General features: G+C 45.1%; 1 protein-coding gene and 1 long non-coding RNA gene across 12 annotated transcripts in view; both read left to right on the forward strand.

Annotated features, from left to right (window-relative positions):
- The window catches only part of GRAMD1B (GRAM domain containing 1B), a 163,589-nt gene that overhangs the window by 16,192 nt on the left and 131,771 nt on the right, over positions 1 to 15,626 (forward strand). The window lies entirely within an intron of this gene.
- LOC118497963 lies at positions 4,129 to 10,532 on the forward strand. The gene is made up of 3 exons (XR_004900483.1): positions 4,129 to 5,141; positions 8,198 to 8,203; positions 10,518 to 10,532. It is a non-coding gene; the product is annotated as an uncharacterized LOC118497963 (long non-coding RNA).

The following is a 15,626-nucleotide window of genomic DNA, read 5'->3' on the forward strand; positions in this document are numbered from 1 at the left end:
AAACAAGTTACTTGGACACATTGCTGAAAGGGAATTGGTTTATTTTCTGAAATTTGGACATCAGGAGTTGTGTAAGCAGTGTCTTGCACCCTGATTTTAAGAGAGATGGTAATGGGGGAGGAGCTGGGTGCTGACAGGGGCCACTGACTCCTCTCCTATAGGGAGTGGGGCTTCATTTAATCAGTGGGGCATTCTGGAATGCAGATGCATTTGTTGCTCTGCCATCTTCCAAGGACCCAGGAGAGGATGGAATTAGCTGGGTCTCTCTCTGCAGATGTCAGATGCTGGAGCAGTTGTTCTGATGTATGGATTCTTTCCCCTTCCTGGCTCTAGTGGAAGCCAAGAGCCAGAGAGTCACCAAGAGAAACAGCCCTCATTTATGCTGTGTAATGACAGCCTTGAATGCGAGCCACAGATGCCAGTAATTGAGGCGCCATAGGCTGTGGAGCCTTGAACTAGGAGCCCAGGGAGGAGGTACAGAGGAAAGAAGGGACCCTGACACTTGTCACTGGGACTTACAGTGGCAGAGAATGGTGTCTGCATGGACACAAATGAGAACAGTGTTGGCAACAGCCATGTATCATAATCTGTAACCCTCTCAAAGTGATCAACTAGGCCGCAGGCTGCGGGAAGGCTGCAGAGTGGAATTATTCTTTGTATTTGCCCAGCATTTACCACATTGCTTGACACAATAACCTGCCTAAGGCACGAGAGCCTATTACTTCATTTGTTCCTGCATCCTCTGAGGCAAATGTGATGAGCATGTCCACTTGGCACATGGGAAACTGAAACTCTGAAACACGCCCACATTATGCAGCTAAGTAGTGAGTGACATTCTGTCGTGTCACTTTTAATGTAGGCCTTTTTCTATACTGTGCATAATATGTGTGGCATTGCACTGAGGTTGTATGCATGGGCTGACAGTGTGGGTGACTGAAATACACAGGAAATGGAAGGTAAAGACCAGACACTGTCAGCAGCTGACTCAGCACACCTTCACTCCTTTCAAGCAGCAGCCGTGTGAAAAGCTGTGAGTGGAATCTACCTCCCCTTGGTCCCTTCCCACTTGGAGGGACACATTCAATGTTCAGGCTGCCACAGTGAGAAGTGTCCACATTCTGCAATTGCTTGCAGCTTAGCTGCTGTGTGCTGGCGCACTGAGCCTGACAGGCTTCTGCTCTTCAAGGATTTCCTCTAGTTTATTTAGTGTCCATTCATTCATTTGCATGACAATAGATTTTTATTATGCATCTATTAAGCAGTCATGTAAATCATGCTAATCCGTGTAAAATTTAAAAGAGTAACAGATGCACCCAAGGAGAGCACGAACTGATGGTTCCGTTTGGTGTCCTGGCAGTTGGCCAGATCTGGTTGTGAAGGCTGCCCTCTCTAGCAGAAGGTGGTCCTTAGTAACTAGTCCATTTATTCCACAGAATAGACAAGGGTAGCTATACTCTACTGTCTGGGGAATCCCAGCCATGGCTAGGGATCCCCAGTCCTTTTTGCTTTGCTTTTTTCTTTCTGTTAGATAAAGGACATTTTTTTCTTTCTGTTTGAACTTCCCTTTGGTTTTTCCAGGAAAGGATGGGCAGTGGAAACGACAGCTCATTTTTTTTATCAGCACCATTAATGTAAAGGATTCAAAAGTTACACACTTTCAGATTATTATCTGTATGTATTTCTGACTTTATGTCTCAAAGCCATGGAGAACCTAGAGTCCTGGAGCACCTGCCCCTTTTGCCTACTAGGTTAAGGCTCCTTTGGGTGACAGGTGCTGTTGGGAAATAATTCACTTTCAGTCTTAATCAGCTCAGTAGTATCCTTAGAGTATGAGTAGGAGATAATTGGCATGCAGAGAACTCTGAACACACTTATTCAGTTTAATTGGATAGGTAGCTAAGAAGATGAATGCATGAGTGAATAAATGAATGAATGTATGAATCATTGGAAATAAATGTACATTTAATATATATAAAAGTTACACATGTGTGTGTGCATATTTTCAACCCTAGGGCAGCTAAGTTGCTCTTTGGCTATGGGATGATGACTCAACTACTATCAGCAATAAATTTTCATTTGGCTGTTGAATATGATACTTGTCTTCATGTCAACAGTTGGGTTAGATCCATCTACTCCAGGGAGACTCAGAGACTTAGTCTGCCCTCTTCTAGGTGAGGACAGGATGGCTCAGCTAGGGCTGAGTGATGGCATATCTGAAGGCACAGGTGGCTACCATTGTGAATTTGAGAATGATTCAGGACAGCTGAGAGTCCAGTGTGTTTCTGCTTCTTCCAGGGTTATCTTTGAAACATACCATTGATAACAGCCTGGGTTGACACTGGTCCTCACAGGCAGGGGACTTCCCAGTGGCTACGGTGACTTTTATCCAGCAGCAATTTCCAGGCCATTTTCATGGAGTAAAATCCCAGCCTGGAGCAAACCCCTGCCCAGGGCTGCTCTGCAGGATCAGTTCCCTCCTGCACACAGCAGGGAGCATGATGATACCTACTATGTGGGCTGGACTGAAGATGAGATCATGATGAGGTGTCTCTCAAGGTGCCTGTGTACAGACGGTTCTCACTGTGGGTTGACTTCCTTTTGCTGCCTGCCCCCCCCTCCCTGGCCTGTTTAGGGAAAGAGGTGTTTTCATACTGGTGTCCTTTCGGGCCCATTTATCAGGGCTGAAGAGCAGACACTGGGGCTGTGGTTGTTTGTCACTGTGGCACCTTTGCTGAGTCATTTGGTGTTGACAGGCCAGGGAAAAATAGTGGTCCAGAGGGTGGTTAGGGCTGTCTGTGATCAGTTAAAGGCGGCCTGTACTGTCATGTAGGATTTCCTGGTGGCCTCTGGAACCCGATCCCCTTCTGGTGGGTGAGGAAAGGGGACCAGTAACCAGCTGTGGGGGTGGCGTCCATATCTGAATTTCCCGTTATCTGGCTTCATGAAGCTTTCATTTCAGCTTTCTCAGTAGGGCCTGTCAGGCCTTGTGAAGGAATCTGAGTGAATGGAGGGCAGGCTTGCCTGCTGAGTTTAGGTGTGTGGCATTCTGTGGTACCAGGTGTAATTAGGAGAGAAGATTCAGGGTGAGAACTTGTAGAAAAATGAGAAGCTCTGGCCAGGCTGCTCAGCTGGTTGGAATGTGGTCCCGATATGCCACCGTTGTGGATTTGATCCCTGGTCAGGGCACATACAGGAATCAGCCAATGAATGCATAAATAGGTGGAACAACAAATCAAAGTTTTCCTTTCTGTCTCTCAAATCAATCAGTAAATAATTTTTTAAAAAGAAACATGAGAAGAACTTGTAAAAAGAGTGCAGGTAAGATTTAAAGACGGTCTTTACAAGAGACAAGGCACTTGTGAGGTCAGAATTGGTTGTGCGTGTGCTCTGCAGTGCTCCTGCCATCTGTCTGAGCCTGTGTTTGTGGAGTGAGGTTCCAGCAATTCTCATATTTTGAGAACTACTTTAACTCATAATAGATGAACATTTTGTGAGCACCTAGTCTTATGTTAGAGTATTATGATTTGTTTTATCCCCACCAACATCAACAATAAACATCATTTGAATATGTAATGTGTAAGAACCACATTTACTATTTAGGAGAGTAGGAAAGCAAACATTTAAATTCATTTGGTCTTAAAAATAGAGATATGGAATAAAAGCAGAAGATATTTGATTAAACTGTAAGTTATTGTTCCCTTATGACTATGCAGAGATGCATTAGGATGAACTGAAATCAAACAGAATTCACTAGAATCTCCCTCTGAGTCCCTTCCAAATTAAAAATGCACAGGGACTGGCTGATTATATCCATTCACATCCAATCAGTCATTCATTTATAGCATTTGTTACACAAATGAAAGTGCTAACCATTTACCGTAGCCCACTGGGTTGAAATTTCAGACTGATTCATTTAAAATTCAACTCCTAGTGCCTTGGCTGGTGTGGCTCAGTGGATTGAGTGCCAGCCTGTGAACCAGAAAGTTGCCAGTTTGATTCCCAGTCATGGCATATGCCTGTGTTGTGGGCTATGTCCCTGGTTGGGGATGTGTACGTGGCAACACATTGATGTTTCTCTCACACATCCAATGTGTCTCTCCCTCTCATTTTCCCTCCCTTCCCCTCTCTCTAGAAATGAATAAATAAAATCTTTAAAAATATTCAACTCCTAGGGGGCAGGTACAGGTAATGGAAAAATACAATAAAATTTTTTTTTTAAATAAAATAAAATTCAACTCCTAGGAGAGGTGAAAACTGTAGTTAGGTCAGGTATTAAGCCTTGGTAGGGCTTAGCCCAAATGACTCCATTTTGGGTCTATTGTTTCTTTTTAACAAGAACATCCTAGATTTTTTTCCTTTTCTCCCATCACCTGAAGTCAGTCCCCTCCTAAATCTCTCCATCCTATTCCGCTCTCTTAGCCCAAGCCTTCATCCTGTGTGCTCTGTTGAGAAGGAGAGTCATTTCAAATGGTATAGAAATGCCTGAAAGAATTGGGGCAAGAATAAAGGCCCTTAAGCCATCTTGGGTGACCTTCGATAAGAGAATGGTTTGTATCAAGCAGTAAAGATGGAGGCTTGATTGCAGGGAATGAAGAGGGAGTTGAGAGGAAGTAGACACAGCTAGGGGAGAATGGAAGGAAAGCAAAAGGGACAGATGAATTCAGTACTTGAATATGATGAAATCAAAAGTAGTCTGAGCCCATTTTGTGTATTTGTCCTCTTGGGGCAACTGGGCACAAAAATGCCAAGGTATCTCATCCAAATGAGCTCAGGAGTGGAACCTGCCCATTGCAGTTTCATTTATTACCCTCTGACTGAGGAGACAATGGCCATAGGGAAGAGTGTGAAGCAGATTGCTTTTTGAGATCTAAAGGACCCTAGATAAAGAAACAGTGAAGGACCAGGGTTGTTTCCTGCTCCTTATGACCCCCTACCCCTTCGCTGCTCAAATGTGAGCAATGAACAGAAGAGACTGAGAACAGGAGAATTTTGAGTGATAAGAACACATAGGGTATATATGTGTATATATGTATATATATATATGTATATATAGTGTTAATTCTACAGATGGGCAATTACAAATAGAAGCAGAGCTTCTTGTGGGACCAGACCTTTGTATTCCTGTAACATTTCCCTATAGAGTTGTGTTCCACACTACAGAATGGAGTTTGAATAAATTCCAGAGAGATGAATATTATTTTCCTCAAAAACTGACTTTTAAATGAGATAGTATGGTGTGGCTCAGTGGGTTGGGCATTATCCTGCAAACCAAAATGTCACCAGTTTGATTTCTAGTCAGGGCACGTGCCTGGGTTGTAGGCCAGGTCCCTGGTTAGGGGCATGTATGAGAGGCAACTGGCTGATGTTTCTTTTGCACATCAATGTCTCTCTCTCTCTTTCTCCCTCCTTTCCCCTTTCTCTAACAATAAATAGATGAAGACTTTAAATGAGTTAGAACATGATAAATACATACAGTAGGCACGCAGTACACATCAGTTTCCCCTTCTTCTATGTTACAATCTTTTAGTTGTTTATAATTAATTATTTTTAGACTTCAAGCCCATTTCTAAACACACAGTAAGATTCTTGAGGGCAGGCCTAGGTCTGAGGGTACTTTGTGTCTGCTGCCTGATTGCTTTTACCTGGCCTATCCAAAGCTTTCTCACCTTTGCTCTGCTTACGGGCTGCTGTTCACGTTATTCTTTGAATATATTTTGAACAAGTGAACAAATGATGATCCCCTTTGAGTATCATTAGGATCATTTTTATGCCCTTGTCTATGGGGGTGGGTCCCAGAGCCGAACTGGAAGAGGCTTAACTGGATGTTGGGCAAGAGAGTGATTGTGTGTGTGTATGTTTTGTTAATATTCTGAAGCCAAAAACAAACGATCTGTGGATCTTTCAACTTCTATTCTTTATTATTGTTCGGTACTCTGAATCATCCAGTACGTCTTGCCTTTCTGCTAATGAGAAGTGACTGCGAGTGGGATACACCTTGGCAGGAAGTTGTCAGGGTGCTTGGCAGAGAACACACGGCCTTTCATCCTGTGTGGGAAATGGGCAGGACGGGAACTGATCACACTGCTGACCTGGTGTCCTGTTTCTTCCAGGCCCTGGAGCAGCTTTCTGAGACTTGGTAAATGACCAAAGTTCTTGGTTTGGACTGTTTTTATTTCTTCTGGAAAGTGGGAAAAATATATACACAGGAGGTACAGTTTTACCATAAACCAGTTTTTTGTGGGCCTAATGTTGATGAAGTTGGGTGGGGGATGGGGACAGGAAGGAGGTAGGGAATGGGGAGGTGGGGAAGCTGAAAAGGCTCTTTCTGAGGCATACAGAGCTCACAGTCTGCCCTTGGGCTCAGTGGTCCCCCGTGTCCTGCAGTTTGTCTGTAATAGGGTTTTTGTGGAAATGCACCTCCCCCGTGTGTCCTTGATACTTCAGGGCTTGAGCACTCATCCTTCTCCCCAGATGCATCGGCCTCTGCACTCCTTGACTCTGTGGAGCACAAGGCCAGGCCCCTGGGTCCTCCCTTCTTTTTACCTACTTTTCATTTCAGGGGTTTGCTGTCTGCTAAGGAGAGGGGAATGGACAGGTGGTGACAAAATTAACTATCAGTTGGGAAACCATAGTCATAAAACATCTCAAAAACATATTTATCCCTGACTTTGATCTTCAATAGACTCTTGTCACTTTTTCTTGGGCTTCTAAGATGTTCTTATGGGAATTCCCCAGTTGTTTCTAGAGAATCCACTGACTCAGTCTATTCCAGGCTGGCTCCTGAGTCAGGCTGTTCCTGCTGCAGCTGGCCACAGAATCCCATTGCTGCAGCCACCAGGATGACTTCCTACACTTACTTCCATGACCAGGACCCCAGAGCACCTGCATTGCTCTCTGCAGCTGGCCGCCCTCCTGAGTCCAGCCTGTGACTGAATGGGGTGGTGCTGGCCTCTTAGAAGTCTCTGTAGGCCTGGCTCCAGCTCTAGGAAGTCCTGCCCTCTCCCTGGGCACATTGCTTTGTCTTAGTTGGCTTGCCTATAGCCTTTCACCAACAGGTTGTTGAGACAGCTCGACTCTTTGGCCTAAGTTGTTTTCCTTAGGTGTGGTCAAAAACTTGTTTATTTCTACTGTTTCATAAGTGGCCTTGTGACCTTACAGTAAGTGCCATTATTTGCAAACTGTCTCATCTCACATCAGTGCCATTGACTGGTTAGGGCAAACTTATCCTTTTTTGTGTCAAGATTTTTGCTGCATTGGACTCTCCAGATGTTCTTGCTTCCTTACCATAAGCTGCCTCCTGCAGGCAGAGAGGAGAGATGGTTTCAGTAGAATGAACATTCAAGCTCTTCCCAGCCCTCCCCTGAATCCAGATCTCACTCTGTCCTATCACTGAGGTCTTTCCTACCACCCACCCCTTTGTAGCTCCAAGTGGAAGAACAAAGATTTCAAGAGCAGGAAACCTGGAATGAAAGTCTTACCCTTTAGCTTTGCTCTTAGACAAGTCATGGTTGTCATCTTTAAAATGGGGATCAGAAGATATATATATATATATATATGTGTGTGTGTGTGTGTATATATATATATACACACATTCCTTATCTACTTTGTGACTTTGGAAAGATCAGATGGAAGAAGGAATGTTCATGGGGGCACTTTGTAGACTGGAAAGCACTGTTTAAATGTGAAGATCTATTGTTAGAATTAAATACACCACATTCATATGCAGTATCCTGAATACAGTAGATACTGAAGAAAAAAGCAGCCAGTGTTTACAGCAGAGCTACCATTATCGCTGCTGGTTGGATTTGTCACAGCCAAAGGGAGCAGAGCTCTGGGTCAGGCAGGAAAAAAAGGAAATCCCTGAATTAGGCCATGAACACATCCGAGGGCAGAGACAGCCAGGCTTCTGTGTGATGTGGGGCTCGGTTGGCCCGAATGGAAGATGCGGTCATGAGGTGGGGTCTGTGGGGTCAGGCAGAAGGGACATTTGAAGCAGAGGGACAATGTGAGTGAAGCCGGGTGGAACAAGTGCACGTGTTTATTTGGGGAGCACAGCTATTCTGTGCACATAGCTGCTGGGGGCTTAGACCATGCTCTCTGCAGAAGAGGTTGAGGAGCTGGGAGGAGGAGCCTGGTTTCATGTTGTAAGGCCTTGTGTGAGGCAAAGATCTTTAGACTGTAACCTGTGACTTTAGAGGAAACCGTCCAAGACTTTTTACCTAGGAAGAGGCATGTTTGGAGCTATTTTAGAAGATGACGTATGGTTGAGGCCCAGTCATGTCCTAAGGCCACTGGCATGTGCCAGGTGTGACTTTAGTGACGCCAAGTCAGCAGCTTGAAACCGACGGTGGTAAGAGTTTTACAGCAAGAAATTCAGCATGTGATATAAATCAGTCCCCTCCCTTCCCTCAGCTGGTTGTTAAAATTTATCAGCACAGTCAAGGGGCCATTCTAATGGAGTAGGACTTCAATAGCTAGCACACCTGGGTTGTATGTTAAAAAATCCTCCAGGCCCCGTCCCAGACCCCATTAATCAGACTCTAGGGCAAGTGAGAGGGTAGGAACCTATTTTTTAAAAAGTTTCCGGGCAATTCTCACGCAGCCAGTCTGGTCCTGGCCTTTGGACCAGAGTAGGGGCAGTGGGGAGAGAGAGAAAGGGATGTATATAAAACATGTTTCAGAGTGGGAGCAACAGAACTTAGGGATAGGTTGGAGGCAGGGAGCAGAGAAGAGCTTCCTTGTTTGGAGAGCTAAGTAGATGGGTGGTGATGCAGGGGGCTGAGCTGAGGAAGGCAAAGATGAGTTATTTGTAAAAGAGGTTAGAGTGAGCATGGGAAAGGAGTGAGGGGGGTTTTGGACACCTATTTGAGGAGCCTGGGGTGTCAGGGTTTTGGCAATGCCCTGTAAACAGGTGGATTCAAGGTGCTGGTGGTTTGTGGAACAGTTGATGCTTGTGGTGGAGATTAGCGAGTCAACATGTGGGTTGTTGACGTCAATGCATTTGGATGACACTGTTTAGAGATGGTGTGTTGAGAAGAGAAGGGGACTGTGGTCAGAACTCTAGGAACAACTTTTTAGAGGTCTGTAAAAGAAGAAAAGCCAAGAAGAGCTGAAGCAAATGGTAGTTCATCTATATTTATCAAAGTTAATGGTTCCTAGGAAGGAGGGTTTCCTTTAGCAGTTTCCAGAATTTTCAAAAAGCCTAACAGAAGCCACATGTGCATTTTTCTGTATTAAGACAACCTAAAACATTAAGTTTGCTTGGCTTGAATTCTGTCAACCAAGTGTGGTGAGGATGTGACTGGATGCTGACTTGAAGTTCTGAGGATGGTTGTGTACCTTTGATTGAACACACACACACACACACACACACACACCCCTCTTAGCTAGGGGGTACATTGTGTTTCATCTGTTGCCTCTTTGAAAACATAGTTGAGTGGATCTGCACATGCACTGATACGCCAAGGATTTGGAAAAAGTAGCCTAGGAGTTCCAGCCACGATGGAGACCTAGGTAGAAATGCTTTACTTCCTCATACAACCAAAAGGACAACAACAAATTTAAAAACAAAAAACAACCAGAACTGCCAGACATTCAAACTTCATGGAAGTCCAAGAACCAAGGAGTTAAAGAAACATTCACCCAGACTGGTAGGAGGAGCAGAGACAGGCAGCTGAGGCAGAGAGGACGCACAGCCAAGAGGTGGCTGGTGGACTAGTTGGTCCCACATTCATGGGCCAATAAGCTGGGAAAAACCACTGGGAAGCAAGACAGACCACAAAACCCAGGGTTTCAGAATGGGAAACTGAAGACTCAAAACCTCTAGATGTAAAAATCTGTGGGAGTGGAGGCAGTGGGAGAAACTCTCAGGATCACAGGAGAGTCTGTGGGAGAGGCCCACAGGGTCCTAGGACATACACAATCCCACCCATCTGCGAATCAGCATCTGAAAGGCCACAATCTGCTTGTGGGAAGTAAGGGAAGTGACAGAAAGTAGGACTACAATAGAGCCAGCAAGTGGCATTGTCCCCTCTCTGACCCCTCCCCAACAGACAGCACCACAACACAGCAAAGAGGGTTGCCCCACCCTGGTGAATACCTAAGGCTCTGTCCCTTACAACACAATAGGTGTGCCAAGACAAAGAAATATGGCCCAAATGAAAGAAAAGATCAAAACTCCAGAAAAAGAACTAAGCAATGAGGAGATAGCCAACCTATCTGATGCAGAGTTCAACACACTGGTAATCAGGATGCTCATAGAAATGATTGAACTCAGTCGCAAAATGAAGGAAGAAATGAAGGCTATACAAAGTGAAATAAAGGAAAATATACAGGGAACCAAAAGTGAAGGGAAGGAAACAGGGACTCAAAACAAGGATTTGAAACAAAATGAAGAAATAAACATCCAATTGGAACAGAATGAAGACATAAGAATTCAAAAAATGAGGAGAGGCTGAGAAAGCTCTGGGACAACTTTAAATGCTCCAACATCCAAATCATAGGAGTGCCAGAAGAAGAGGAAGAACAAGAAATTGAAAACTTATTTGAACAAATAATGAAGGAAAATTTCCCCAATCTGGCAAATGAAATAGACTTCCAGGAAGTCCAAGAGGGTCAGAGAGTCCCTAAGAAATTGGACCCAAGCAGGAACACACCAAAACACATCATAAGTAAATTAAGTTACCCAGGATTACAGATAAGGAAAGAATCTTAAAAGCAGCAAGAGAAAAGGAGAAAGTTACCTACACAGGAGTTCCCATTAGGCTATCAGCTAATTTCTCAAAAGAGACCTTACAGGCAAGGAGGAACTGGAAAGAAATATTTGTAGTCATAAAAGTCAAGGACTTATATTCAAGATTACTCTATCCAGCAAAGCTATCATTTAAAATGGAAGGGCAGATAAAGTGTTTCCCAGATAAGGTCAAGTTAAAGGAGTTCAGCATTACCAAGACCTTATTATATGAAATGGTAAAGGGACTTTTCTAAGAAATGGAAGATGATCAGAAGTATGAACTGTAAAATGACAACACACTCACAACTATCAACAACTGAACCTAAAAACAAAAGCTAAGCAAATAACTAGAACAGGAACAGAGTCACAGAAATAGAGATCACATGGAGATTTATCAATGTGGAGGGGGAGGGGAGGAATAGGGGGAAAAGGTACAGAGAATAAGTAGCATAAATGGTAGGTAGAAAATAGACAGGAAGAGATTAAATATAGGAAATGGAGAAGCCAAAGAACATATGTATACAACCAATGGACATGAACTAAGTGGGCGGGGAGGTGGATGCTGGAGGGGGGGTACAGGCAGCAGGGGATAAAGGGGATAACAAAATTGGAAAAATTTAAAAAAGAAAACATCATAGTTGAGAGTACAGATTCAGGGGTGTCCTGTGATGGCTGTGAATGCAGCCTGGCACAAAATCATAAGTTTACTTAAGCATTATGAGATTTGTTTGTGAATATGTTTTGCAACGTATTTAATGTGTGTCCCAAAACAACTCTTCTTCCAGTGTGGGCCAGAGACGCTCAAATGCTGGACACCCTGGAAGGGTTACCACTGTGGAGGGAGTAGGGACACATGGCAAACACAAGCAGAGGCTCTCACTGTGTCTGGAGAGACCCCTGACTTGCTCTGTGAAAGGGAATCAGTGGAAAAGGAACTGGAACTGCTCACTTTAAGCAGTTGGGTAAAGGGACCAGCATCAAGATGATCGTCCAAAATGATTTTGGGATCATCTATGGACAGAGTGGCTACTGGTGAGTATGTGGCATTTGAGAACTCTGCAGCTTCCCAGCATTTCCCTCCTCCAAAGTTAAGGTTCTGGTTTGGGAAGCAAGGGGTTTTCTAAAGGCAGGAGGGGCACAGGGAACTGAGGAAGAAGGAAGTGGGGTGCAGAAGTCTGGCCTCTGAGACTCTACTGTCCACAGTATCAGTGGATTCTCAAGACTTCAAGTTCTGGGAAGCTCCTTGGTTGCTCACATCACCACTAAGTGACCTGGGTAATTTGCATTTTCTCCTGTAAGAGGGCATAAGATTTCCCTGTGAAGCTAAGTAGTGATGGAAGCCGAAGAAACTACTAGAACGTGGGAAACTGGAAAAAAGCAGTGTGTTCCTTTAGCTAAGAGCAATTGAAGAGAGGTTAAGCTACCACAAGTTTTCCTTCCCCCTTTTTTCAGACCCCTTTGAGAATGTAATGGGGTTGGTGTTCTTTTAAGTGTGTGTGCTGAAAGGTCTAGAATTTTATTGGGGTGAGGGATCCTTTACCCTTTGTAAAAAGATACTTCCCTCCCCCTCCCTCCTTCCTTCCTGCCCTCCTTCCTTCCAAGACAGAGACATAATCATGCGTACAAATGAAAGAACTATTAAATAGAGAAGTGTTGATGAGTTGAAATGAGTTATAAAAGGTATGTGTTTAACTGGAATCTGAACCCCTGAATTGCTGACCAGGTAGGCACCTTGCAGGTTCCCATGGAGCCATTAAGCAGAAAGTCCTGCTGATGCCGTAGACAAATAATCAGTTTTCACCCAGAGCACACTCTTTTCTAATTAGTTTTTGAAAATAATCAGGTGTGCTGTGTGAGAAGCTGACAGTCATCCACAGTGCCCCCAATCACATCTGTTTACTTATTTTCTATTCTTAGGCTTTCCCACACTTGCCAGATGACAAACAGAAACTATTCTCTTTTATTCTCAGCTTCTGTGCGACCTGCCTTTCTTCTCCCACACATCTTTTGTACTTAAACTGAATGGGTACAATCAATGCCAGAGTCATCTCACAGGTGTGTGCAATTCAGCCTGAAAACACAGCATCTCTTTTGTCAGTGATGGCGTGAGTGATTCTGCTTTTCAGGTCAGGGTCTCTCAACATTTTCACCATAAGGGTCTCTCCTATTGTCTTCCTCCCAAGCATTCAGTGTTTGAAAATACTTATGTGCCAAACTAACTGTGAATGTTAAGTACAATGGATGCCTGCCACTTTGGTGGACCCACCAAGGCCCAGGCCCTGTCTGTAAATGATCTCTACCATTTCTAATCTTCACGGCAACCATCGAAACCCTGTGTGTCACACCCATATCCCACACTTAGGAAAGTTAAATATTTTGCCCCTTGTCACCCTCAGTGGCAGAGTTTGGACTAGAGCTTGTGTCTTTCTGACTCCAAATTCTGTATTCAGATGTTGTGATTGGATTACTCACAGTCTGATCCTTGACACCGAGGTACTGCACCGTCCCAGTCCTCTGGGCACTGGCTAAAGGGGCACAAACGTCTTGGCCAAGGTTGCAGGGCTGGGAAGAGCCAAAGCTGGGGCAAAACTCTCTCTGCCTGTCTCCATGCTGTTTCTGTGACTCCTACGTGATAACGTGATAGAAACGCGAAACGTTAAAGAAACGTGATAAATTAGTCCACACATTTAAATTTGTGGGGATAAATGCATAGTTTTCATTAGATTCAGGAAATACTAAACTATAGCTCATACATCCCCATAGCTGCTTGGAATTCCCTGAATGTCTCAAAACCCCTTCTGGACTTAGGAGGCTGACCATGAGAGAAAGAGCTCTTCCTACTTAGGGAGCACTGACTCAGTCTCCACAGCAGTGCCTGCACTGTCCAGAGGGCAGAAGGATACCTCCCTGTCCTTTCTTCAAGGGTCCCAGGTCGGGGGAGGGAGGACGGGCGAGCAGTGGCATTGTGGGAATCTGGCAGCTGGCATAGCTGAGCTTCCCGGGTTAGCCTTCGAGTTTCTGCCCTTTGAAGTGTGCTTGGGCTCAGATTACAACGGGTTTTTCCCAGTTCTTCCTTTGCAGTGTTGCCAGTCCAATGTGACCATAGAGGATAAGCTCTGAGCACTAACTGGCTGATGAAGAACAAAACTGAGGTTCCAGATTCATGTCATTTCAGCTGGTTTCCCACAGGAACATTCTGGAATTTAAAGAAGCACTTTCCCCACCTAGGTAACAGAATTTAATTTATATAGCAATTTTTACCTGAAGCTTGAATTTGCAACAGGAGGAATTTGAGTCAGCCCACATCTTCTCTTGCTGCCTTGGGGAAAGGCAGGGGTTGCTTATATAAGTCCCCTTCCTTGCAGCCGTAAGCCAACATTCAGTCATCTGGCGCCCAGGTCAAGTCATTCCACATTCTTATTTAGAGGCTTTTTTCAGCTGTTAGTACCTTCCGCTGGACTTCCTCCGAGTTCTTCTCAACTTCCATCAGCTGTAGAGCCCAGACTGGCCCTGTCTCACCAAGGCCTTGGGTGGCATGGAGGGGTTGGGGAGGTGGCCTTGACCCCTGCAATCGCCCTAGTATGGTTGTTGCTTTTTTCATGAGCTCAGGAGACTTATTGATTCATTTAGGGAGCATGGTGAGCTGCCTGGTATCCAGGTGGTCTGTGTCATCTGAAAAGGCTCATATAAAAGTTTATGGGAGCCCTGGCAGCTGTGGCTCAGTAAGCTGGGCATCGTCCTGCAAAGCCAAAGGTCTCCTGTTTGATTCCCAGTCAGAGCACATGCCTGGGTTGCAGTTTCGGCCCCTGGTTGGGGTGCATGCAAGAGGCAACTGACTGGTGTTTCTCACTCACACTGATGTTTCTCCCCTTCTCTTTTTCCCTCCCTTCCCCTTTCTCTAAAAATAAATTTTAAAATATTTTTTAAGCCCTGGCTGGCGTAGCTCAGTGGATTGAGCACGGGCTGGGAACCAAAGTGTCCCAGGTTCGATTCCCAGCCAGGGTACATGCCTGGGTTGCAGGCCATAACCCCCAGCAACCGCACATTGATGTGCGTGTGTGTGTGTGTGTGTGTGTGTGTCCCTCCCTCCCCTCCCTAAAAATAAATAAATAAAATCTTAAAAAATATATTTTTTAAAAAGTGTTTATGTGAAGGGATGAGGCAATATCTGAATCTCTGGACACTCTGCTGATCAATATTATTTCATGGGGCTGAGTGGAGGAATAGTTGGCACACACCTCACTGATTTCAGACTGTTGAAAAGATAAGGACCAGGCCCCTCCTGTGGGCTTTCAGGGAGGGAGGACCCTGTGCACTGACATCTGTTGCCTTCAGGGATTACCTGCAGTCCCTACTGCCCAGTGCTCACCTCTCTCGACATCCCCCCCAGCAGCAATTCCTGCCACCTGCACCGCACCGCATAGGGCACAGTGACTGCTGTGCCTCCCAGACGGCGGGCTCTTCTGGTCCCCATCTCTGAGCACAGGACCTGGCACGCGCTGGCTGGGTGGCAGTGGAGCTGAGCGGGAACGCCTTTTCTGCGCAGGCTGCTTGTCCAGAACCTCTCCAAGTTTCAAGTTTTGGCACACAAACTCCTTGTTGTGGAGAAGCTCTTCTCTTGCCTACCCTGCAGGGAAGTGCTCTCTCTCTGTTCTCTGTTTTGGTAGCATTTCGTATCTCCTGCCAAGAGTTATCCTTTTCTACACTTACATGTAGTTATGTATGTTGATGCTTGCTTTCCAGACTGTAAACACCTTGAGAGAAGGATCCTTGTCTGACTCGCATTTTTATTTTCTGTGACCCACCAAGCAATGCCTGCACGTGGCAGTACCAGCACTTACACAGCAGTTAACACGTGCGAGGCACTGTCCTCCCTGCTTCGCACGTGTCCATT

The sequence above is a fragment of the Phyllostomus discolor genome, chromosome 13 (assembly GCF_004126475.2).
Source record: "Phyllostomus discolor isolate MPI-MPIP mPhyDis1 chromosome 13, mPhyDis1.pri.v3, whole genome shotgun sequence".
Lineage (NCBI taxonomy): Eukaryota > Metazoa > Chordata > Mammalia > Chiroptera > Phyllostomidae > Phyllostomus > Phyllostomus discolor.